The following is a 24,222-nucleotide window of genomic DNA, read 5'->3' on the forward strand; positions in this document are numbered from 1 at the left end:
AAAAAAAAAAAGACTCAAATTACTGAAAACAGGGTTGAAAGAGGAGACATTACCACTAGCAAAAAGGACAATATGGTGGTAGTACTATGAATAATTAATTGCACACCAAAAAAATCAGATAACCTAGGTGAAGTGGGCAAATTCCCATAAGGACAGAAATTACCAAAACTAGCTTAAAAAGAAATAGAAAATCTGAATATAAGGAGATTGAATTAGTAATAAAAAACTTACACGAAGAAAAGCTCAGAACCAGGTATCTTCACTGGTAATTTCCACCAAATCTTAAGGAAGAATTATCACTGGTTCTTTGCTAAATCTTCCAAACATAGAAGAATGGAGAGCACTTCCTAAATTGTTCTGGACGTCAGTATTAACCTGATATCAAAACCGGACAGACATCACAAGAAAACTATAAACCAATATCCCCTATGAATATAGGTACAAAAATTTCCAACAAAATACCAGTAAACTGAATCCAGCCACATATGAAAAAGCTTATACACCATGACCAGGTGGGATTTAGCCTAGGAATGAATGCAAGGTTGGTTCAACACCTGAAAAATCAATCCATATAATGCACCATATTAACAGAATAAAGGACAAAACCCATGTGCTCATCTCAATAGACACGGAGAGACTGTGTGTCCAAATTCTGTCTCTTTCACTCACCGACTTTGTTGTCTTGAGCAAAGATGTTTGACATCTCTGAGCCTTAGTTTACTCAGTGGTAAAGGATTAAATGAGTTACTAGAGCTAGAGTAATCAATATATGCTAGTAATTCTTAGTGGAGAACTCGAGAAATTCCGATGCAGCAGAGTAGGGCTCAGGTATGTGTATGTGCATCTAACTAACAAGTTTTCATTGAAAGCAAAATATATGTGTTAATCTAAAGAAGTTGCATTGACATACATGATAAAAAGCTTTGCCCCAGTGGTGAACAGTTTCAACATTTTCTGTGGCATGTACATTTTCCAACGGTCCCCTTGGATGCATGCCACGGGGTGCCACTGGGGTGCCACTGGGGTGTCACTGGGTGTCTACCTTGAGGCTCATTGAATGTGTGAACCATGTTGGCACATAGCAGGTGTTCAATGAATTTCATTTCCTCCTCTCTTCTCCTGAGACATTTCTTGTGCCTCTGGTATGATTTTTGTGGAGCTCATTCTTATTCAGTGTTAGGAACTCTATGCTTTGTCTTCTGAACTAGCTCACGATCTCATTTGGCCAGGTCAGGTGTATGGCACTTGGGTAGATTTGCTTTTGAAAAATACGTTGTTGAGAACATATTAGAATTGGTGAGCCAAATGAAATAAGTATGTATGCTTTTATTTTAATTCATAAACTCGTTAGGGAATGTTATAAGATAGTAATAGTGCACTAGATACAGAAAATAAACTATTATTTCCTCCCTCGTAACGCTTACTTTCTCACAGTGGTCAAGCCTGGGCGCTGCAGACTGCGGTCACAACTACCAGCATTGCACCGAGAGCAAATAGATACAGAAGCAACTGTTGAATTCACTGAATGGTAGTGAAATATGGGCTCGCTGTTATTGATGAGAGAACAAAGAAAAACACAGAACCTGTTTAAGACATGAGAGATGTTAGTGTCAGGATGAGCAATGAGTTCGTACCTATACCAAATGTGCAAAGCAGGTTTTTGGAGACAAAAACAAAAGGTTATTTTGAAGGCAATCAATTTTGTTTAATTTTAACATGGCCACATTTGTGCCAAGCGATTAACATTTTCTCGTTAGCTTAGCTACTGTGATATGGCTAAAATATTTGGCAAAATGTGTATTTTAGAAGTCAGGTGTTGTGCCAACCTTGCTAAATGATCTAGATAGAATTTTTAAACCACCCAACCACTTCGTGATGATTTAAATGGGCCCTAACAGCTTTTCGTCAAAAGAAAGATATTTTTCTTGGTGGAAAGAAAGATTTTTAAAGTACTGAAGATAATGTTGAATATTAGAAGAAAAGGAACACATTTGAGGTGTTTGAAAGGTAGAGATATTGGATATTAAAGAAAAATCACTCCCTGGAGGAATCTGCCACTGCTGTTTTTACAAGGCCAAGAGCTACGGAGAGGTCCTGGTGTGCTGCTCTCCCCCAGCCCGCTCCGGGAGGTTGCAGTGAGAATGAAGGGTCTGTACTGCTCATGTTGAAATTCATTTTTATTTTGACTTTGCCTTTTCATGTCAATTAGAGACTCTTTGTTAAAATGATTACATAATTTTCACAGAACTATGTTATTACAGACTGGAGGATATAAAGCCTCTTGAATGTGACTAATGTACTCACAAATTCCTGCCCAGAGCACCATTTCTCAAGGGGGCCTTCCACATACCATCTTTTTAAAGTGCAGCAGAGAGAGATGTAAATGCCCAAGAGATCCGAGCAAGGCTTTTGGCTGAGATGGGGGATAAGCACCTTGTTCAAAGAGCCGACAGAGGTTGCCGGCAACTAGAGCGTTGTCCTTTGCCTTGGACTCGTCTCCACGCTCCCTTCCTGTCTTGTGATAAGGTTACACTGAATGGGGCTGGCATCCTTCAAGGTTACTGTTCCAGAAAATATTTGCAAATAATTTGATGTGCTGTCAGCTAGCAGGCTGCAGTGAATTCTTATAATTCAACATACTAATGTAGTTTTTCATGCCTTAAGCTATAAATAAGTTGGATATGCAAAAGTTTCTATAATGTTTATTTAATAACAATATTTAAAAAATAAATCTTGATTATTCCATCACGTTCCAGTGGAAATCTTCCACTCTGATGGTTGTCTGTGACCTCAGGCAGTTTCTTCTTGCCTTTGTCTCATTTGATATCACTGAAGTAACACGCTTGTTTTTCTTTCAGGCTTTTGGAAGTAGCACGCTGTCGCCTCTGCCTACGTACTCCTCACCCAAGTGTCTGCTCGTTCAATGACTGAACTCAATTCAAGTCAAATAACCCCAGCGGGATGGCACCTCCGTAGGTGCAGGGCCCTGAGCCGGGGCCACGGGAAGATGAAGCAGGTGTTCCCAGACCCGCAGTCCCTGACTCATAAGACCAATCGTACCACAAAATGAGTGCCCTCGCCTTTAAGAGAACAAAGAAGGAATTACTGACAAGTTCCCGGAGAAGTGGCCTTGCGTGGGACCTGCAAAGAGGTATTTAAGATGCCACCAGGTGGAGGGGCAGAAGGCAGGTTGCGGGCAGGGCGAGCAGCCTGTACAGACAGGGAGGTGGAAAGAGTGTGGCTCATTAAGGCAAGGCAAATCATAGTGGCAACTTTTCTACTAGTAAGTTTCTGGAATGAGGTCATTTAACCTATAGATCTGCCGANGGGCAGGGCGAGCAGCCTGTACAGACAGGGAGGTGGAAAGAGTGTGGCTCATTAAGGCAAGGCAAATCATAGCGGCAACTTTTCTACTAGTAAGTTTCTGGAATGAGGTCATTTAACCTATAGATCTGCCGAGGGCATCGGCATGGCCCTGGGCATGCCTGGCAGGAGTCCTCCAGGAACTTCTTGGAGCTGGGTGCAAGCCAAGAGCACCGGGGTGAGTGTTAGAAGTAACTGAATCCCCTGTACTGACAGGGATCTGTCCCTTCCGACGGTCCAGGCTCTGTGTCCTTCCTCTGGGATTGCTTTCACTGATCCCAAAGGAGCATGGTGTCTGACAATGAAAGGACACAAAATGGATGATTGTGCTTAAACCACACACCCATGCTGAGTTTGCCCCACACTTTCAACAAGGTTGGAGCGGGACCCTGGAGAGGGGGCTGGAGGGAGGAAACAGCATTTTGGCTTCACGTGGTCCCCGGGGATGTCCTCAGAACCCAGGCTGGTCCTGCCTTTGGGGAATGTAGCCATGTGCACAGTGGCAGCCAGTGTGCAGGGGACGGCTGGGAAAAAAGAGGTCAGCATCCATCCCACTGAGGGCAGGAGGTATGGCTTCTGCAGTCACTCCGTCTAGTTTTTTAAAAACGACTTAATTGAAATATACTCCACGCACCATACAATTCGCCCATTTAAAATGTACAATTTGGTAGGTTTATATTCACAGAGTTGTGTATCTACCACCACAATCAATTTTAAAGATTTCTTTTAAAACCCCACCTACCTTACCTGTTCCCCATCCCCCATTCCTCTCTCCTTCCACCCGTACCCACCCCCCAGGCCCCCACTCATCTGCTTTCTGTCTCCATAGATTTGCCGCTCTGGACATTTCGTATGAGTGGAATCATAAAATATGTGGTCTTGCCTGCTGGCTTCTTTCACTCAGCACGTCTTCCAGGTTCATCCGTGTTGAAACTAGACCATAAGCTCCTTAAGCAGCCGGCACACAGTAGGTGTTAAAATATATGTTGGATGAAGCAGTGTGCAGGTGGGAGTAGCGGTGGGGCGGCCATGACCCTGGCCTGCCACCCGAACACCTGAGTGCCTTCCTCCCAGCTTGGCCCCACCTGCCTACCTTTATTTCCACCAGGAACGTGGGCTCCGGTTCATGGAGACTTGGGCCACTCTGAGACTGTCAATGAGTTTTGGAGATCGTAATGTGTTATCTAAATTTAGGGAAATATTATGAACAGGGCAGTTAAAGAACACAATATAGGTGTAGCCTCCGGGGCAGAGCTGCTTAGCAATGGCCAATCACTTAGCGGCACGGATAACAATTTTATGAAGACGTTTTCCCCTTCTTTCCTCTCCTAAAATAAAATACGCAGGTAAGGGTTAAGCCAGGCTTGAAAATATTTTTGTTGCTTTTCAAGCATATACCAATTTTGGGGAAAAGTATTTACTCATTGTAGTTATACTCTACTGAGCAGAAATATATCTACAACTATGATGTCTTTTTATATTTTAAATAAGTAGACTGGCTTTTTTTTTTTCTCAAGCAAAGTCATAATTGTATTTATTTTAAATTTATATCCTGTCTGCTTCAAAAAGGAATTTGAGGCAGCCAGGAAAATCATAAGCTATAAAACGAGCAAGCTCCATTTTATACTAATAAAATAAAAGTTAGGATCTCATCAGTGAAACAACTTCTCTTTGTGCTGTACTGTGTGCAAATATTTGGATTACTAAAGTGAATTTATGAAGCAATTACTTTTAATGCTATAAGAGGAAATTAAGTACTCATTGATTCTTGATTTATAAGCTAGAGCTAAAGATCATGAAAAAGCAAATATAACTTAATTAAATGTCCCTTGGCTTTGCTACTATTGAGGTCTTCACTCATAAAGTTAGTAAAACAAACCATTCCTAGAACATAAATGTATATTGGTTCTTCCAGTTGGGAAGGCAAATAATTTACTGGTTAAATATATTCAGCAAAGTTAACCCAAGTGAGAGATTTTCCCAGTGTCCTCTGGGGCTCAAAGAGATAAAAGCTATTGTAGTTTTAGGGAAACCATTGTCCTGGGAATGATAGGCACTAACTTGCTGTAAAAAGGAGTAAACAAAAGAGCATCTCATTTTTTTTTCCTATTAGAAAATATATTTTAATATGTTCACAAAATAGACTATAGATCTGTGAAAGAAATAGAGCTTTATAGTCTATTCATTGGCTATATACTTGTGGTTATTCATTGCTGACAGTGAACGCATTAACCTGGGATAATTTAATTGAATCTTCTAGTAATGTTGCTATTTTTCTACTCTGAAGTGTAAATGATTTTTAAAAATTGGGTTCTAAAATGTAACACTTCAAGCGATGTATACAGCAAATCAAGGAGCCAGTGCAGGTCCCCTTTTGTGCTCCATGAGTTATTGATTAGAAAAGAAAGAATAAAGAAAGGAAAAATAAAAGAAAGAAAAAACACAGCAGCAAAAGGGTGGGAAATGGACATTAGACCCATTGGACAAGGAGTGTTGGGGACCTCCACCTGCATCTCTCTTCCCTGCAATTGTTGGTCCTTCACAGAGATGAGTGGGGTCAGGGTTTGGGTCTCCTCTCTGGTTGAGAAATGGGAGGATTTATTCAAATAAGCCATAAATGAGCATGCCCAGCCAGAGTTTCAAAGTCTCTTGTGGCTAATGTAGGTTTTGACAAATTCTCTTCTCCATCACTAGTATGGATTGGAATCTCGCCTTCAAGGGCGTATCATGCTGGTTTGAGGAGGAAGTAGTAAGAGAATCAGCTTTTAGATTCTAACCAGGGAGTGTTAAGATAACCATCATGAAAAACAGAATATGCTCACTTCAAGAGGATGAAATCACCATCAGTGGGATCTGAACTTCATGGACATATTTTAGGAAGTACTGATGGGCTAGCAGACTTTCTCTTGGGTTGGCCTTGTGCTAGGCAAACATTTTTATCTAGTGGTTGCTTTGGCATTTAGGGGCATTCTGTGGTGATGGAGATGTTTTCCCCCTGTTTTCCACCCTGTGACTGAGTCCACGACCTTGGCCTCACTGGCAATATGTTCTAATCACAGGTACTAACTGGCCCTGATTTGCAAACTGGGTAGACTAAGAATATGCAAAGAATATAAGTGAAGAGACATATTAGTTTGCTAGGGCCACCATAACAAGTACCACGGACTAGGGGCCTAAACCACAGACATTTATTCTCTTACAATTCTGGGATCAGGGAGTCTGAGATCAAGTTGTCTGCAGACTTGGTGTCTTCTGAGGCCTCTGTCCTTAGATTGCAGATGGTTCTTTTCTCCCTGTGTCTTCATGTGGTCCTCCTCGGTGTGTCTGTGTCTTAATTTCTTGTTCTTGTAAGAACACCAGTCATGACGGCTTAGGCACTATCTAACTATCTACTGAGGTAGGTTAGTTTTTCTCCTGAAAGCAGAGAGCATTTGATGAACAGGATAACCTTGAACTTTGATTTTCATAACTCCTTGGGAATGGAAGGCAAATCTCAAGATCTATACAAGGATGGAGTCTTAAAGGAGAGCCCCTACTGGTACTCTAAAGCAGTAGTTCTTTCCTAACTGGGGGTGATTTGGCCTACAAGGCTACATGGGTCAATCTCTGGTGACATTTTTGATTGTCATGACTAGAGAGGTCTATTGGCATTTTCTGGATCAAGGCCAGTGATACTGCTAAACTCCCTACAACGGACAGGACAACAGAGAATTATCTGGTCCCAAATGTCAATAGTGATGAGGTTGAGAAACCCTGCTCTAAAAGGTTACATCATTAGTATAAGAGTGAATTAGAAAATAAACCATTTTTCTCCCATTCCACAAAATGCAAGTTAAATTATGTTTCTAAAACATGGTGCCAGGGAAGGTGTGCCTCCATGAGAGTCTGTAAGCACAAGATTTACATCTCAAATTTATTCTGAAGCTATTTTATCTCAAGCAAATTCAAAGGGGTTCCAGGCTGATCGTGCTCCTAGGTGCTTGGCAGAAGCAAATTACCTCTCTGAGCAAATCCACCTTCAACTTGGGCCTCAACTAACCCATACCTATAAACTTCCAAGAAATACACACATGGTAAAAACCACAAGAAAATAAGCAAGAGTGAAAGCCAGCAGAGAGGAGGATCAGATTACCAAATAAATCAGTTGTTGAAATTAACACATAGAGAATATACAAAAAAGAAAGCTAAATGTTTAAAGAAATAAAATGAGTACATGAAACAATGATTAAAGAATAAGAGACTATACATAAAGACTGAGCAGATTTGAAAAATAAACAAACAGAATTTTAAAGATGAAAACTGGAATGATTGCTATTGAAAACTCCATGGAAGGCAATTAGGAACAGCTGACGAGAGTCAGTAAACTAAAAGGCAGGTGCAAAAACGTTCCCAGGGAAGCACAGAGAGATTAACACATGGACAAGTAGAAGGAGTGACAAAAAGATGTGCTGGGTGGAATGAGCCGGTCCAGCATAAGTCTGGCTGGAGTTTCTGAAAGAGAATAGAGAGAATATGGTGCACGATCACTGTCTGAAGAGATCATTGTCGGTCATTCCCTCAATGCATGAAAGATTCCCATATACAGAGTGAGAAAACCCAGGGAAGCCCAAATGAGATGGACAAAGAAGAAATCCTGCACATAGACTCATCATGGTGAAACTGAAGACCACCAGGAACAGAGACAAGATTAAAAAATATCTGGAGGGAATTCAGTTACCTTCAAATGAATGGCCATCAGACTGACCACTGATTTCTCAGTAGAAACAACAGAAGCCCAAGCAGAATAGAATGCTATCGTCATCACCCTAAGAGAAAATAATTATCAACCTAGAGTAATGTACCCAATAAAATATCTTTCTAGAAAACTGAGAGACTTTGCTATCTGTAGACCTCTAAGCACAGGAAATTCTAAAAGAGGGACGTTAGGCAGAAGGAGTGACATTAGGATGGAAGGTCTGAGATGCGAGAAGGAACAAAGAGTGAAGGAAGTATGCACCCAAACACACATGGGCTGAAGAAAACAATAACAGCAATTCTCTTGGTTGAAAAAAAAAAGAATTCTTATAAAATAGCACGAATATCTGGAGGGGGTGTTCAGAATTAAAGTGTTCTAAGGCCTTGTATTGTTTCAGAGGAAAGTAAAGATAGTCATTAGTTATACATTTTGGAAAATTCAATGCGTGTGTGAAAATCCCTGGGGTAGCTATTAAAATACTGAAAATGAGACGCATAATTTCTAAACTAATAGAGGAAAAAGTGAAGGACCCATGTAAAAATTTGAAACCAAAACTAAAATAAATATCTTTTAGGGATACAAACACATAATAAAACTACAAAGAAAAATAAGAGTGGTACACACTGAAGTCAGGATCACGGTCACTTGGCAGCGGGCGGGGGTGGGGGGACGGTGGTGGAAGGAATCAAAAGATGAGGGAGGGACACACAGGGCACTGACTTCAAAGGCGATTGACAATTTTTTCCTTACACTGGGTGATGTGTCCATAATCATTGACTTGTTATTATTTATACCTCAAATTTAATTCATAGTCTTTTGTGTCTAGTCAACATTTGATTATAAAAACAACAAATTTTCAAAAGAAAAGGATAAAAAACCCTCCCATTAAACACTTTCCGTTTTCTGTAACACTCATAACACTCCTCAGAGTCAGAGAGATTTCTGTAAGGGGCTCATCGCCCTCTCCTTCTAAGGCTTCCAGGGGCGGACACAATGCTTCTCAATCCTCACATCTCTGTTGGCACCTCACTTAACACGTGGACAGAGAAGGTTTTCAACATATGCTGTCGTGTTTAACTGAGTTTGTATAAAAGAAGCTATAACCCTCCGTAAGATGACTGTACTTAGAAATTAAAGGAACACTCTCCATTATTTGTCAAATAACTTAAATAAACATGGTGTTTCAGGGCAAAGGTTAAAATAGTGCCTTTCATCTCTTCAGGGGGCTGTCTTGATTTGGTTTCTCCTGGAAGAAGCTTCTGAGATAAGGACTCAAGGTAGTTTATTTGTAAGGGGATCCCAGGAGCTGGGACAGGGAAGGCAAGCAAGCCAAAAAAGGATGAATTATGGAGTCAGTCACAGGGATAGGCTCCATCCGTCTGGGGCCTCCAGCAGGAAGTCAACCCAACCGCACGCTGAGGCAGCTGGGTATCTGTCACCACTTCACTGGCAGTAGGTGACGCTGCCTCCCAGGCGATCCCTCTTCAAATGGCTGGCTTGTCCTGTGTCCCCAGCTGGAGACAAAGCCCATGGGCAGAGCTGCACTGTGTGTGGTAAGGAAGCCTTCTTTGGCTCGTAGAGGCGAAAACTGGGGGACATGGGCAGAATACCTACGCGTGTGCAGGAGCCCTGGCAGCCTTCTGGGTAGAACGCTGAGATTCGTGAGCTCAGCCGGGAGGGTGGCACTTAGCCTTGAGGAAACAAGCTAGAGAAAGGAGATTTGAGATAGCAAAATGGGTTGAAAATAAAGGAGCAACCACACTGAGTGCCATGGACCCAGTGGCAGAAAGTGGGCAGATGTGCAAGGACTCCCTGGACAATGACAGCTGTGTCAGTAATTGGGGCTTCTCTGAACCTGGAGGTGCAGAATTAAGGGCACCACAAGCACAAGCATTCCACAGATGGCAAGGCTAAAAAGATCACCAGCCAGTGCTGAAGTTATCGTGAGAAAGGTTAATTTTTCCATGTAGAGCAGATGTAGAAAGGGGTAGTTTGGACATATTACTCATAAGGGTGAATCAGTGATGCAGTTTCATTTCTAAATTATGTAAATAGATAAACATATGGAAACATACTATATAGGATAGGTAAAGATAGGGCAAACTGAATGAGAAAAACAGATTACAGTATGAATATCAACTAAAGAAAAATTCAAGGAAAGAGGCATTGAGTTAAGACAATTGCTATGAAGGTAGTGAATAAGCATTTGTTGATTGCTTTTCCAGAACAGATTCCCACAATATTGTCCTGATTTCCCTTGAGGGGAAATCCCCTTGAGGACTTTATCCTTCTTCCATTATTAGCCATGTGTCTTGAACTGGGGATCACCCACTTTCAGCTTTGGGATGGGACTGCAAAAGAACATAGTCCAAAAGACAAGACAGAAAGGGAAGAGAAACCAAGATCTTGGTGGCGTCAAATAGGGCTGCTGGATCAAACCTCACTTAAAGCTTATTTTGTTAGTTACAGGAACCAGTACATTCCATTTATTATCCAAGCAAGTTTCAGTTGGGGTTTCTATCATTTGCAATGTAAGGAGCTTTTACTACCACAAAGTGTATAGTACACAATCAAGATAAAATTGTCACAATCTTTATTAACTAAATAAAATCCTTCACTGAAATATATAAAGAAAAAACCTCAAGAAATGCAGGAGAAAAAAATAGAAATAAAATTTTAATGGAAGACTTTAAAACTCCTCTGTAGGGATCAAATAGGAAACAAAAGTGAACATGCAGAAATGTAAATAATGTAATTCAACAAGGCAGATCTAATCGATGTATTAACTTTATGCAGTCTACCTTTTCAAGTGCCAGTGGTACTCTTCCACATTTCCACAGTTGAACCACAACAAAAACTGGATGTGTTCCCTAGAGAAAAAAAAGTACTGCGGTCTCTGCCAAAATTCTGGGAGTAACAACAAAGGTAGAAAAGAAACAAACTCAAAAAGCTTCCAGACCAAACAATCTCCCTTTTAACCCATTTTTTAAATCAAAAAGGAAATAAAACCTCTAACTATATATAGAATATCTGGGAAATACTGAAAATAAAAATACAATTTTAAAGTCAATCAGAGAAAGACAATTATCATATGACCTCACTGATATGTGGAATTTGAGAAACAAGGCAGAGGATCAGAAGGGAAGAGGGAAAAAAAAATGAAACAAGATGAAACTAGAGAGGGAGACAAACCATAAGAGACTCTTAATCGTAGGAAACAAACTGAGGGTTGCTGGAGGGAAGGGGGGCAGGGGATAGGGTAACTGGGTGATGGACATGGGGAGGGTATGCGTTGTAATGAGCACTGGGTGTTATATAAGACTGATGAATAACGGACCTGTACCCCTGGAACAAATAATACATTATATGTTAATTAATTGAATTTAAATTAAAAAATATTGAAAAAAATATAATTTAGGAAACTTCAAGATATAGCTGACATTGGACTCTATTGGCATTTTCTATGAAAGCACTTCATTATATAAAAAGGAAAAATATATAACTCAAGTATCCAATTCAGATAATAAAAAAGAATCTACTTTCTGCTCCATTTTGCTGTGAACCTAAAATTACTCTAAAAATTAAGATCTGTTTTAAAAGAGAGTTCACCGGGGCACCTGGATGGCTCAGTTGGTTAAACATCCCACTCTTGACTTCAGCTCAGGTTATGATCTCAGGGTTGGGCGACAGAGCGCTGAGTTGGGCTCTGCACTGGGCATGGAGCCTGCTTAAGATTCTCTCCCTCTCCCTCTGCCTGCCTCAATCAATCAATCAATCAATCAATCAATCAATCAAAGAGAGTTCACAAATTTTAAGAAGATAGAAGTAAAAACAGACAAAATTACATATTAATAAATCAGAAAATGATATAACTAAGAAATACAAGTGAGAATTCTTTGGGAAGTTGGGGGGTAATTAATGCCTTCTTTAGTTTACTAACTAGCTTAGTGAAGATCTGGGAGAGAAAGCCCAAATACACAAAACTCGGATTCACACAGGAAAACTAAGCACAGATGTTGATAAAATTCGAAGGACGCTAAGACAGTACTTTGCTTGATTCTATACTAATCAACTTAAACACAAGGATGGGGTAGATAATTTTCAAGGACAATAAGATCATAATCAACTGAAAGGTAATTAGAAAATTTAAGTGGGCTAATAACCAAGGAACGGGCTGGAGGAAGTTAAGAAGTCAGTGTATAAAGGTTTTACCCTGAGGGTTTCATGGCCAGTTCATTCAAACCTTCAAGGAACAGAAAATTCCTACACTTTGTTAGCTCTTGGAGAGCACAGACAAATAAGTAAAGCCTCTAAAATCTTGTTTGAATGCCAGAATTTATAAAATAGAGCATGCACCAAACCAACGAACGTACTGACAGACAAAGAGCAGGACAACCTCACTCAAAACCCAGGTAAAAATTAGAATCCTCTATTGAAATACAGAGTCATGGGATATTAAAGGAATCATACCAAGAGGTATACCAAGACTGGGAGGAGTTATTAGAAAAGAAAAGATGATTTAATAGTAAGAAATCTAATATATTCCATTATATATTATCAATAGATATAAAAAATTTATTTAATAAGTTTCAAACACCTACTTATTTTTATTTATTAATTTATTTTAAGATTTTAAAGTAATCTCTACACCCAACGTGGGGCTCGAACTTACAACCTTGAGATCAAGAGTCACATGCTCTACTGACTGAGCCAGCCAGGTGCCCCAGAATCTACTCCTTATTTTTAGAAAGCCCACAATAGGGGCACCTGGGTGGCTCAGTCGTTAAGCATCTGCCTTCGGCTCGGGGTGTGATCCCGGAGTTCGGGGATCAAGCCCCACGTCAGGCTTTTCCACTGGGAGCCTGCTTCTTCCTCTCCCACTCCCCCTGCTTGTGTTCCCTCTCTCGCTGGCTGTCTCTCTGTCAAATAAATAAATAAAATCTTTAAAAAAAAGCCCATGATAAAACAGAAATAAACAGATACTTCCTAGGTATAATTTTATGTGTATGTATGGTATATGTGTAAATTACATTACACAAAACAATAGCCAGTTTCTGCTTAATAATAAAACACTAGCAAAATGCCCATTAAAGTCAATAAAAGACAAGAGTGCTGGTTATTATTACTACTATCACAATCTGAGAGTTACCACCAGATTTCCCTGCTACAGGTTTTAACAATTTATTCTCCCATCAACTGAGTATGAAAGAACCTGTTACCCTACACTTTTGCCTAAACTATGTCTTATCACTCATTTCAATCTCTGCCAACTTGATACAGAAAAATGATATTTTACAGTAGTTTTATTTTTGTTTCTTTAAGCGTTAGTGAGCTGAATTTTTACACGTTTCAATACCATGTATACTTTTGTGAGTAATGCATTCAAGTCCTGTACCCACCCAAGTGTGATATCGTTGTATTTGCAAATTAACGATGTTTACTCTTTGCCATGTATCTTGCAAATCTTTTCTCATCTTCTTTTTTTTTTNGCCAACTTGATACAGAAAAATGATATTTTACAGTAGTTTTATTTTTGTTTCTTTAAGCGTTAGTGAGCTGAATTTTTACACGTTTCAATACCATGTATACTTTTGTGAGTAATGCATTCAAGTCCTGTACCCACCCAAGTGTGATATCGTTGTATTTGCAAATTAACGATGTTTACCCTTTGCCATGTATCTTGCAAANAGAAGCAGGCTCATAGCAGAGGAGCCTGATGTGGGGCTCGATCCCATAATGCTGGGATCACGCCCTGAGCCGAAGGCAGACGCTTAACTGCTGTGCCACCGAGGCGCCCCNTGTATCTTGCAAATCTTTTTCTCATCTTCTAGTGTGTCTTTAATCTTGATGGTATCTTTTGACATGAAGACATTTAAATGTTTTCATATAATAAAATATTCAATCTTATCTCTAAAGTTTTCTGGCCTGGGTGCTTCTATTGGGGAAGTTTCTATTGCAAAAGCATAACAATCTTCCCCACTGTTTTATTCTAACAGTTTTAGAGTGACAGTTACAATTTTACATTGAACCCTTTGATCCAATTTATTTAGATGTAGGGACCAAGGTGGGGATACAAATGGTACGTTTTTCCATATCCACAACTGCTTATTAAATAATCCATTTTTCACTCATTGATTGCAGGCATCGTCCCTAAATGCTATTTCCTCTCTAAGCTCGAGTTTGCTTGTGTGCACTCTATTCTATTTCACTTGTCTGACTGTTGCTGGGCCAGGACACACACTGTTACAGAAACCAGCATTATCAGTTCTGGTATTTGCCAGGGCAAGCACTCCATGAAGATTCTTCTCTTTCAGAATTTTTCTTGTTCTCACAAGTTAGTTCTTCCAGAGAAGCTCCAGAGTTTTTTGTCAAGTTCCAAAGCCATCTCATTAAAACAACCGTGTAAAGGTGAATTAAGGGACGACAATTTCCCGCGTCTCCTCCCGGAGCGCTCTAACGGTCGCACGCTGTTGTGGTCCTCTGTGCGGCCAGGACCTAAACTGACCTCACCACTATCTGTGCGGGACAAGCGAAGCTCGGCCATGGGCCTTACTGCCACGCATCCTGACGGATGGCTCACAACGTGCTTTTAGCATATTACATCACACTCTTCGGCTTTGGGACGATTATTCGTAATAAATGAAAGGATCACATCCTCTCATGAAGAATAGACAGCAATGGTAGATCAATTTCTTAAAAAGATTTTCTCTTTATTACTGTCAAGGGGTTAGATCTAGGATAGTGTAGCATACAGATAATAAAGGTGAAATACAGGATACTTTGCAGATAACTACTATCCACTTTCTTTTTTCTGACAGTTATAGAGGGAAAAGAAAACCACAGATGTCTGATAAGACCCAGAGACGTCCTTTCATTATGTGTCTTTAGAGATAGGAGCAAGGGAGAGTAGAGAGAGACATCAGAAAAAATTAGGAGGGGAGAGAAAAAAACAGAACAGTCCTGTATTATATGAGTGGTTTCTGATTACTGCACATCTGTGGACAATATTCGAGATTTATTTCCTCTCTCTGGGGATTCCTTTGCCGGGCTAAAGTTGGCGCCGGCAGCTCTGCAGAGATTCTGCGGAAGGGTCCCTTGGCAGATTAAATTCCACGCTTTTGTCTTCATTCATAATCCATACTTTATACATCTCTGCAAATAACCACTGGAATTTAAACTAGAAAGTGACAAAATGGTCCTGGCTGTGGGTCTCAACAAAATCGGAACATTTGACTCTTTTGAAGTCATCCCTGATTACTGTCCCTTTAACACTAGGCTAATCTTCTCCCATTGAAATGGTTCTTCCTCTCTTTTAGGATTACCAACAGTGAAGAATGAAAACGAAGGCATCACAGGACAATTTCTCAAAATAAGTCTCTAGGCTGGCAATGTCCCCATGAAAATAGGAAGAAAATCACCAGAAACATTTAAAAGAGAAAGAAGAAGGAAAACAAACTGCTCACCATTCCTTCCCCACACCCGCCCAGGCTTGAGAACACAGTAAATGTCCCTTTATGAGTGACCACAAGTCACCACGGGCAGCTTCCAGTTTTTAACAGAATTTATTTTGAGGTATGACCCATAGGTCCCTGTTAGCACGATCCCAGATCCCAGAGTAGTCCAAAGATGTTCGTTCAGCCACGTGAGCAGGAGAACCCACACACAGCCTTCACTATTGTGGTCAGTGAGACACAGGTATGCCATGCTTAGGTACCGAAGGCGGGGTTCAAACTGGTCAGTCTGGAGATCTGGGAATTATCTAGATACACTTTAAGTTCAGGTAAAAATTTGTTCTTTTTCTGTATTTGTTTATAAGGGATCAATATGCTATCTGAAAGAAAGAGAAATGAGAATACGGATTACAAAGAAATTATGAAACAGAGCCCATGAAAATAAGTATATGTAAATGTAACCAAGTAAATAGAAAAAGGAAAACAAGGATCCATAATCACGCGATCCTAATACTATTATTTTTAGCATTTTAATTCTTTCCCTTCTGATCTTTTATCCTATGTGTATGTAAACACTTTCTTTTTAAAAAATGGTCATATTCTTATTGTGATAAAATGTGTAATTGGTTTTTTTTAAAATTAAGCATGATATCGTAAGCATTGACAAAGTTCCTACACAATCTTAATAATCTATTTAGTGGATTTACCAACATTGATTTTTCCCTTCTGACTACGAATGCATGTGGTGTCTAAATGTTACGTGTGTGTATGTATAGAATGCTTTTACCCTTTCTGCTTTCCCTTTTTTTCTCCCTCGCTCTTGCTTTTTCATCTTTATTTCCTTTTACCCCAAATCTCCATTATTATTCTCCTCCCCGCCATCAGGAACAATTCTAATTCAATGAGTTTGTTTTCGTTTGTCAGGGTTCTTCCAGAACGAACACTGCTGTTGGTGAGCGTGCATTTGTATTTTACATAAATGATATTTGGTTATGTATCTCATTCTGTTTCTCACTTTCTTCACTGAGCACTAAGATGAAGATCCATCCCCGTTGCTGAAGGTCTGTGTCCTTGCTTCCTTCTGCAGTAAACATTCCAGGAAGAGCAACCACTGCATGCCTCGTAAACAGCCACTCCACCCCCCACCCCTCGCCCCATTGCTACTGATAACTCTGTGCTTGCATATGTTCTTTCTGGGAACATACTTGTACGTGTCCCTTTTTAGATCTGCTGGGAAATTTCTTGGGGATGCATATCCAGGGTGAGATTGCCGGATCATAGGGCCCAAAATACTTGCTTTGACTAAAAAGAGCCAAAATTGTTCTCAGAATGGCTGTAACTTTTTACATTTTTACCGGTGGTTTATAAAAATTTCCACATCTCTGCGTCCCTTCCAACATTTGGAGTCATCCCACTTCCTAATTTTTGCCAGTCTTATAGATGTGAAGTATATCTCTTCACTGGTTTAATTGTCACTCTCTGATTACTAACACATTTGAGTGCCTTTTAATTTGCCCGTTAGCTTTTTGGGATTTCTCTTCTGTAAGTTGCTTGTTCCTATCTTCCCCCCATTTTTCTATTGGGGCTGTGCTTTTCTTTTGGTTTGTGGGACTTCCTTGACTATTCCAGGTTTATCTCTTGTGTATTCTCTATTTGTTGGACTTCTGTCTACTGGCCCATCAATTACTGAGAGTGGAATGTTAAAATCATTAACTATGTTTTTTACCCCCAACTTCTCCCTCTAGCTAATTATTTTCTAATGTGTTTATATGCTCTGTGATTGGGTGCAAACACATTTAGAATTTTTGTCTTTCTGATTAGTGGACCCTTTTATTACTAAAAATCTCCCTCTTTATCTCTTGTAGTTCTCCTTGCCTTTAATACTATGACTGATATTAATAGAGCCACTGCAGTTTTCCTATAATTTATACCTATAGTAAAGATTATGGTTTATTGTTTCTATCCTTTTACTTTTAACCTACCAATGCCTCTATAGCCTTTATATTTTAAGGGAAACTTTTGTGAAGAGGAAATAGATCTTGCTGTTGTTTTTGTTTTTCAAATCCAGTGGAATTAGGCTGAGAAGAGTCAATTCAGAATAAAGAATTCATTACACCGTGATGGGTCCAGGAAACTAGCAGGAAAGTGGGAATTGTTTTAGTAACCAAGACGGTGTTGGGTTAATTTGGAAGGAAGAACATTTTAAATTTAATTATCCAGGTGGCTTGAATTTACTAAGGTTTTTCTTGACCTCCAGCATCGTGTTTTCTTGACAGTCCTGATTCAAGAATATATTACAGGAGGGAGGAAGGCACTTAATTTTAACCTCTCAGGGGAAGAAACAACAGGCAAAAAATCAAACCAGAAATTTTTGATTGTTTCTCTTTAGAACGCTGCCCATTACTGAAGATGTGCTCACGGGATAATTAAGTACCCTAGTGATAATCAGGGGCGTTAAGACGCTGAACAGAAAGAAGAGATTTCATTATTTTCCAATAACCTGTAGTCTTTAGGCTGTGCTGCTCCTAAGATCGATATTTTTATCTCTGTGAGGGCAGTGTACATTCATTTTGTTACACATCCAGCATTTCCAAAGAGGCCATTGTTTCGTGCGAATGGAGTCAGCCCAGTGCTCTGTTGTTATAATGAATTCTCCTCCAAGATGCATAAAGTACTTGGAAAATTGCAAACTCCTGTTTTAACCAGCATGATTTCCAGCAGTTTTAATGAATGTTTTTTTAAAGAAAAAAAAATCACCCTGACAACTAACAGTTGTGTTTATCATCTCTGCCACAAAATCGTAAAGATCTGACTGTTCTTCAGGTAATCAAATTCCGGGAATTGCTAATAACAGACTTAGTATGTTTCCCAGACTCTGTAACTCAACAGTTGTAAGTAAGCTGTAATTTGCATTAAAAATAGTCATCTCATGACACAAAACCTGAGATCATACTAACAGCCAACTTTCATGCAAGAGATACGCTTTGTTATATACACCATATGGGCTGTCCTGTAAGACACTTAACTGCACAATTAAGGTTTATCACAGAATTCTTATATATCAACCATTTTACTTTAACCTCCAAGTTTCATTTTTTAGCTCTCAAACTAATGTGGAAATGAGGTTTTAAAAATTCACAGTTGTTAACATGTGACACAGTGACAGACTGACCTTTTTGAAAGAATTTGCTTAATGATTAGAAGAATACTAATTTAAAATTCAGGCTTTAAGAAGCGTATTGGATCATAAGTTGAAATGCTGTTTACAAAACTTTCCCTGACTCATGTTAAGGTTTTGTAGATGAAATAGGTTCTCTGTTGTGCTGCCTTTGAAATCTGAAAGAGGAAAATGTAGTTGTGAGGGTGGTTGTCTAACTGCATTTTTGCATTGCCTCTGACTTTTGTTCACTCTGTTCCATGAATCTGAACGACGAAAAGGCTACCTTAATGTGACACTTGCTAGGACAATGGCTGAGGTCCCTCTTGGTGGCTGAAAATCTAGATCATGAATCTTGATGGAGAAAGATGTCATTTCATAAATATGTAAGATGTCCTTAAGCCAAGAGATCTATCATTTTGGCCCTATTTGTCAGAGCTGAGGAGCCATGCCATTCTCCTGAGACTCCAGGGGCTCCCAGCAGGGGCCCCCTTCTGTAAAGAAGACTTCACAGGAAGCTGGCCTGAGGACTGTTCCCTTCCTGGTTATGTTGCCGAAAGGACATCCAGCAAAAATGAAAGACAAAGGACCATTATTTAAACTATACAAAGAGAAAACCCCAGCGATCAATGTGGGCTACAACCCTAATCATTTTGGTGGGTTAGGCCAAGAAATTCAGGTAGAAGATGGATGCAGGCAAGTGTTTAGTTTAGGAGCAAACCACACTCTTTTATCTACCATGTGTCATGCCACCTTTCGCTATTAGATATGATTACAAACTGGAAGTCAGACCTGGAAATTTGGGCTTTGATTAATTTCTCCCTTAGTCTTACGTGATGCCTGACTCCCAAACATTTAAGCACATTGAGGTAACAGGTAAGAAGCGTGTAGCCTATGTTTTTAAAGCCCGCCTTCTATGAAAATGGATGCACATGATACCAAGTAACTACAGTTTATGGTTCTCTGGGAAAACAGGAGGAATCAAACTATTCATGAAGTCAGATTTTGGATGGTTATCAATGGTCTGGAGGAGACCAACTGACAGGTAAAAATGCTCTCCGTCAGCACCAAGTTAACTGTAGTGATGAGGGAGCCTCACCACGACCCATGAGAGACAATTTTATTCTTATCTTGCAGATGGGGAAACAGAGCCTCTGAGAATATAAATGACTAGCCCAGGGTCACAGGGGTGGCTGTGTTCAGGGCCCAGCGGGCCAGGTTCCCTGTTACCCACCCAGCACTTCTGCGTCCGCACAAAGCTGACTCCCATTTACTAACCCAGCAGGCTGAACCATAATCTCATTAAAACAGAATGACTAGAGCCACATCCCAGCCTTCCCCATTAGTGGCCTAATGCTGTGTCTTCACACACAGGTGGGTTGGAAGTTTCAGAAGCGAGTCCTTTCCTGCTGGTCCCAGAGGAACGGGGGGGTGGGGTGGGGTGGGGACTGAAGGGGAGCAGCAGCCTTCGCAAGGGGAGGTGGTGCTGTCCCCTAGGGGGAGGGGCTGTGCTTGACTCTCCACTTTGGGGGAGCAAGTGGCCTTCCCTGAGATTTTGCTCAGGGTCTAAGAATAGAAACTCCTTCAGAGCCCTTACACTGGGGGACAGATCATCTCTACCGGAAAACAGATGGTTTTAAGAAACCACATTTTGCCTGTGGCCCCACCGAAAAAGTGTGAGGGTGCCAGCCACCTCCAGAGAGTGCTCCAGAGGAAAATCCCGCACGAGCTGCTGCATCAGGCCGGACGCCAGCTGTGTGGAGCTCATCTCCTGCCAGGGTTTGTTCGGATGCAGCGATGCCCGCTCCATATTTAGGCTCCCCACTCTCCTTTCTGACCTTGAAAATGCATGGGAACCTTTTCCTCAGCCACCATGCAGAGAGTCTCAGCAGTCAAGTTCATTCCCCACGAGGAGGGAGGGCTGGGCATTCACACTTTTTGCTGGAAGGCCTTGTGGCAAATCAAATCTCCTCCCTGTCCGAGATGTGAGGCCTGGGAGGCCGGCCACAGAGTGCAAGCAAACACCCCTGTGGGCTGCCTTCTGTGCCTTCCAAACAGTTGGAGGCAACCGGACGGGCAAGCAAGCAGGGCATGCGGCGAGCGGCTCACACAGAAACCAAACCAGTTGGGGCCTGGTGGACAGAGTCAGAGGCAGTGCCATGTTGTGCCTTTTACAGGCCGGCCTGGGCCCGACCCCACGCAAGGCAGGACACTGTGTGCATGGAGGTGGGACTTGCAGCAGGAGGACAGATCTTAGTGGGTTATGGTGGCTTCCAGGATGGGGTGGTGGTCACTGCCAGGGTGTGGCCTCAGGCACACTGCAGGTGGGACAATTGTCCCGGCGGCCCAATGAGCCAGCGCCAAGGCTGCTGCATGCAGCACTTGCTCTGACTGCGCTTCCCTTCTGGACGCCACCTGAGGCTCACACCGTGCGCTGGGTCATCTTTCGTGTTGATGGAGTGGGCCACGGGGGGCCTAGACTGAACATGATTTCTGGATGTGTCTGTGAGGGTGTTTCCAGACGACACTAGCATTTGAAGAATCAGTGGACTCCACGGAAGAGATTGCCCTCCAATCCACTGAGAGCCTGAAGAGAACAAAAAGAAAGAGGAAAGGGAATTTGCCCCTTTTGCTTTCTGCCTCACTGATGGAACTGGGAGATCCGTCTTCTCCTGCCCTTGGACCAGGATGGACACCATAGGCTTCTCTGGTTGTCAGGCCTTCAGACTCAGATGGAGTTCCACCATGGGTTTCCTGGTCTCCAGCTTGCAGATGGCCCACTGTGGCACCCCTCAGCCGCCATAACCTTGCAAGCCAACTCCTCATCATCGATATCTTCCTACCTCCCTACCTATCTACTTATCATCCATCTGCCTATCTCCTGTTGGTTCTGTTTCTCTGGAGAACCATGACAGCACAGAAGGAGACTGCTGGAGCAGCACCTGTTCTAGAGTCAGGGCTCAGACCTGGGACAAAGACACACAAAGCCAGCGCTCTTCTGACGGCCATGCTGCCTGAGAGCCGGTAAGATGGCGGTACTCACAGCAGGATGGTGTCCACATCTGCTCATGGGGTCCTAGAGAGGTGGCTGAACCTCATGGGCAGAGGTACCCGGATGATTTTGGTGGCACAGGGCTAAGCAGTTGTTGCCAATGGAGTCATCCGGTGACAAAGTTATTGTGTTTCCAGTCCCCTTTGAACCATTCTGGGTCCAGCCAGGAACAAAGTCCCACTGGGTGTTCGTCTTAACACCTTTCAGACGCCAGCCCAGGCTCAGAGCCTTCTGCGGACAACAGCTTTAAGCTAGCTGTTAATAACATTGTTTTGTTTTTACTGCATTTGTTTTTCTAGTTTTTTTCCCCCATTTGTGAAAGGGGAGACTTACTTTCCATTTTCAGAAGTGACATGAAATTTTAAAATCGATGTATTGTTTCATGAAAGGTGATCAGTTTAAAGAAAACAAATGAGAGGACAAGTGGTGTACAAATTTCACAAAGTTTGGAAAGCATTAGCTCATGACCTAGGATGCAGTCTTGGCTTTGAACCTGGCTCTGCCATTCCCTAATCACGTAACCCTGTGCGGATCACTTAATTATTGCCAATTCAATGAGATAATGGGAAGGGGAATTCTCCTTCAGGTGTAAAATAAAATCAATTATTAGTTATTGTGACTGCTTGAATTGTTATGTTAAAAAGTATCACATCCCAGTCCTGCCAGTAGTGGTCATTTGTTGCTATGACCACCGTGGGGGGACAGGGGTGCGCAGACAGCCACAGTGCCCTGACACAGTAGGGTTGCCCAGTGAGGAGTTTGGATGCCCAGGAACAGGAATTGCACATTATTCATCGATGAATGGCTTCCTAATAGTGTCACAAGGACAACAAGATATTTGTCACCTGTGCCAGGGACACAAGCTCCTGGTCACCCAGGGAAGGGGCCGGGGGGGGGTGCCCTGCCAACACAGGATTCAGAGAAGAGCTTCAGGGAGCCCCAGAGCTGGGAACCCATCTTTGTGTTACAGATGGAGGCATTCCCGCCAACAGCACTCCCCACAGCAAAGAGGCCAGCCCTTCACTGAGGGAGACCAGGAGGCACATCCCCCAGATGCTTGGATCCCCTTCCTGAGATGGCACAGGGGTGCTGCTGCAGGGTTCCTGATGACCCCTTATCCTGAAGGAGGCTTCCAAGAGGAAGGTCAGTGGGGTATTGGACAGCTCCTCCCACCGTCTCGGGGCCATGGCTATACTAGTTTTCTCACTGCTTTGTTTTGCATTGTTGTTGTTGTTGTTTTTTAAACAAGTTTATTGAGGCCAAATTGGCGTATAATAAACAATACGTATTTAAAGGGTGTAGTCTGATGAGTTTTGGCTTGAGTAAGCACCCGTGAGTCACCCTCCACAGACAGGACAACAAACACATTTATCTTCCCCGAAGTTTCCTGTGCCCCTTAGTAAGCTGTCCCTGCGGCTTCTGCACCCCCACCCGCAGACGTATCTGCTTTATGTCCTTAGAGATGAGTCTCTACAAACAGACTCATCCACGATTTATTCTTTCTCTTTTTTGCCTTGCTTCTGTTAGAATAATCATTTTGGGATCCACATGTGTTGTTGTATGTATCAATAGTTCATTCTGTTCCATTGCAGAGCCCCTCATATGGATATCCTGCAACTCGATTATACGTTCACCTGGTGGTGGCCATTTGTATTTTTTCCCCGGCTCTTGACTATTATGAATAAAGCTGCTATGAATGTTTGAGCACAGTCTTTGTACGAGCAATGCCTTCATGCCTTTTGAGTAAATACTTGGGAACGGACTGGCTGGTCCTACAGTAGGTCTATGTTTAGCTTTTTAAGAGAATGCCAAAGTGTTTTCAAAAGTAGGTAACACTCTATATTCCAACTAACAGCATAGAAGGATTCATTCCAGTTCCCCCAAATTCTTGCCAGCACTTGGTGTGGTCGGCGCTTTTCTTTCAGTCACTGTGGTAGATGTGTAATCATGTCACATCGCGGTTTTAATTTGTCTCTCCCTATTTGAGTAATGCCGCACGATTTTTCACGTGCCTGTTTGTCATCTGTATATCTTCTTTGATAAAGCGTCTGTTCAAATATTTTCCCCATATTTAAATTGTATTGTCTTTTTATTCAGTTAAAAAAGTTCTTTATGTATTCTAGATACAACTCCTTTATCAGATAAACTTTTACAAATATTTTGTCCGAGTCTGTGGCTTGCCTTTTGTGTTCAGAACAGAAACTTTTAAAGGGCAAAAGTTTTAAATTTCAATGAAGTCAATATACTGACTTTTTTGGTGTAGTTTCTTTTTTTTCTTTTTGTTACATTTAAGAAATTTTTGACAAATCCTCATCATTAGAGTTTTCACCTATGTTTTCTCTAAAATTTTAAAGATTTTATTTCCCACATTAAGATATGTGATCTAGGGGCGCCTGGGTGGCACAGCAGTTAAGCGTCTGCCTTTGGCTCAGGGCGTGATCCCGGCGTTATGGGATCGAGCCCC

The sequence above is a fragment of the Ailuropoda melanoleuca genome, chromosome 6 (assembly GCF_002007445.2).
Source record: "Ailuropoda melanoleuca isolate Jingjing chromosome 6, ASM200744v2, whole genome shotgun sequence".
NCBI classification, from domain to species: Eukaryota; Metazoa; Chordata; class Mammalia; order Carnivora; family Ursidae; genus Ailuropoda; species Ailuropoda melanoleuca.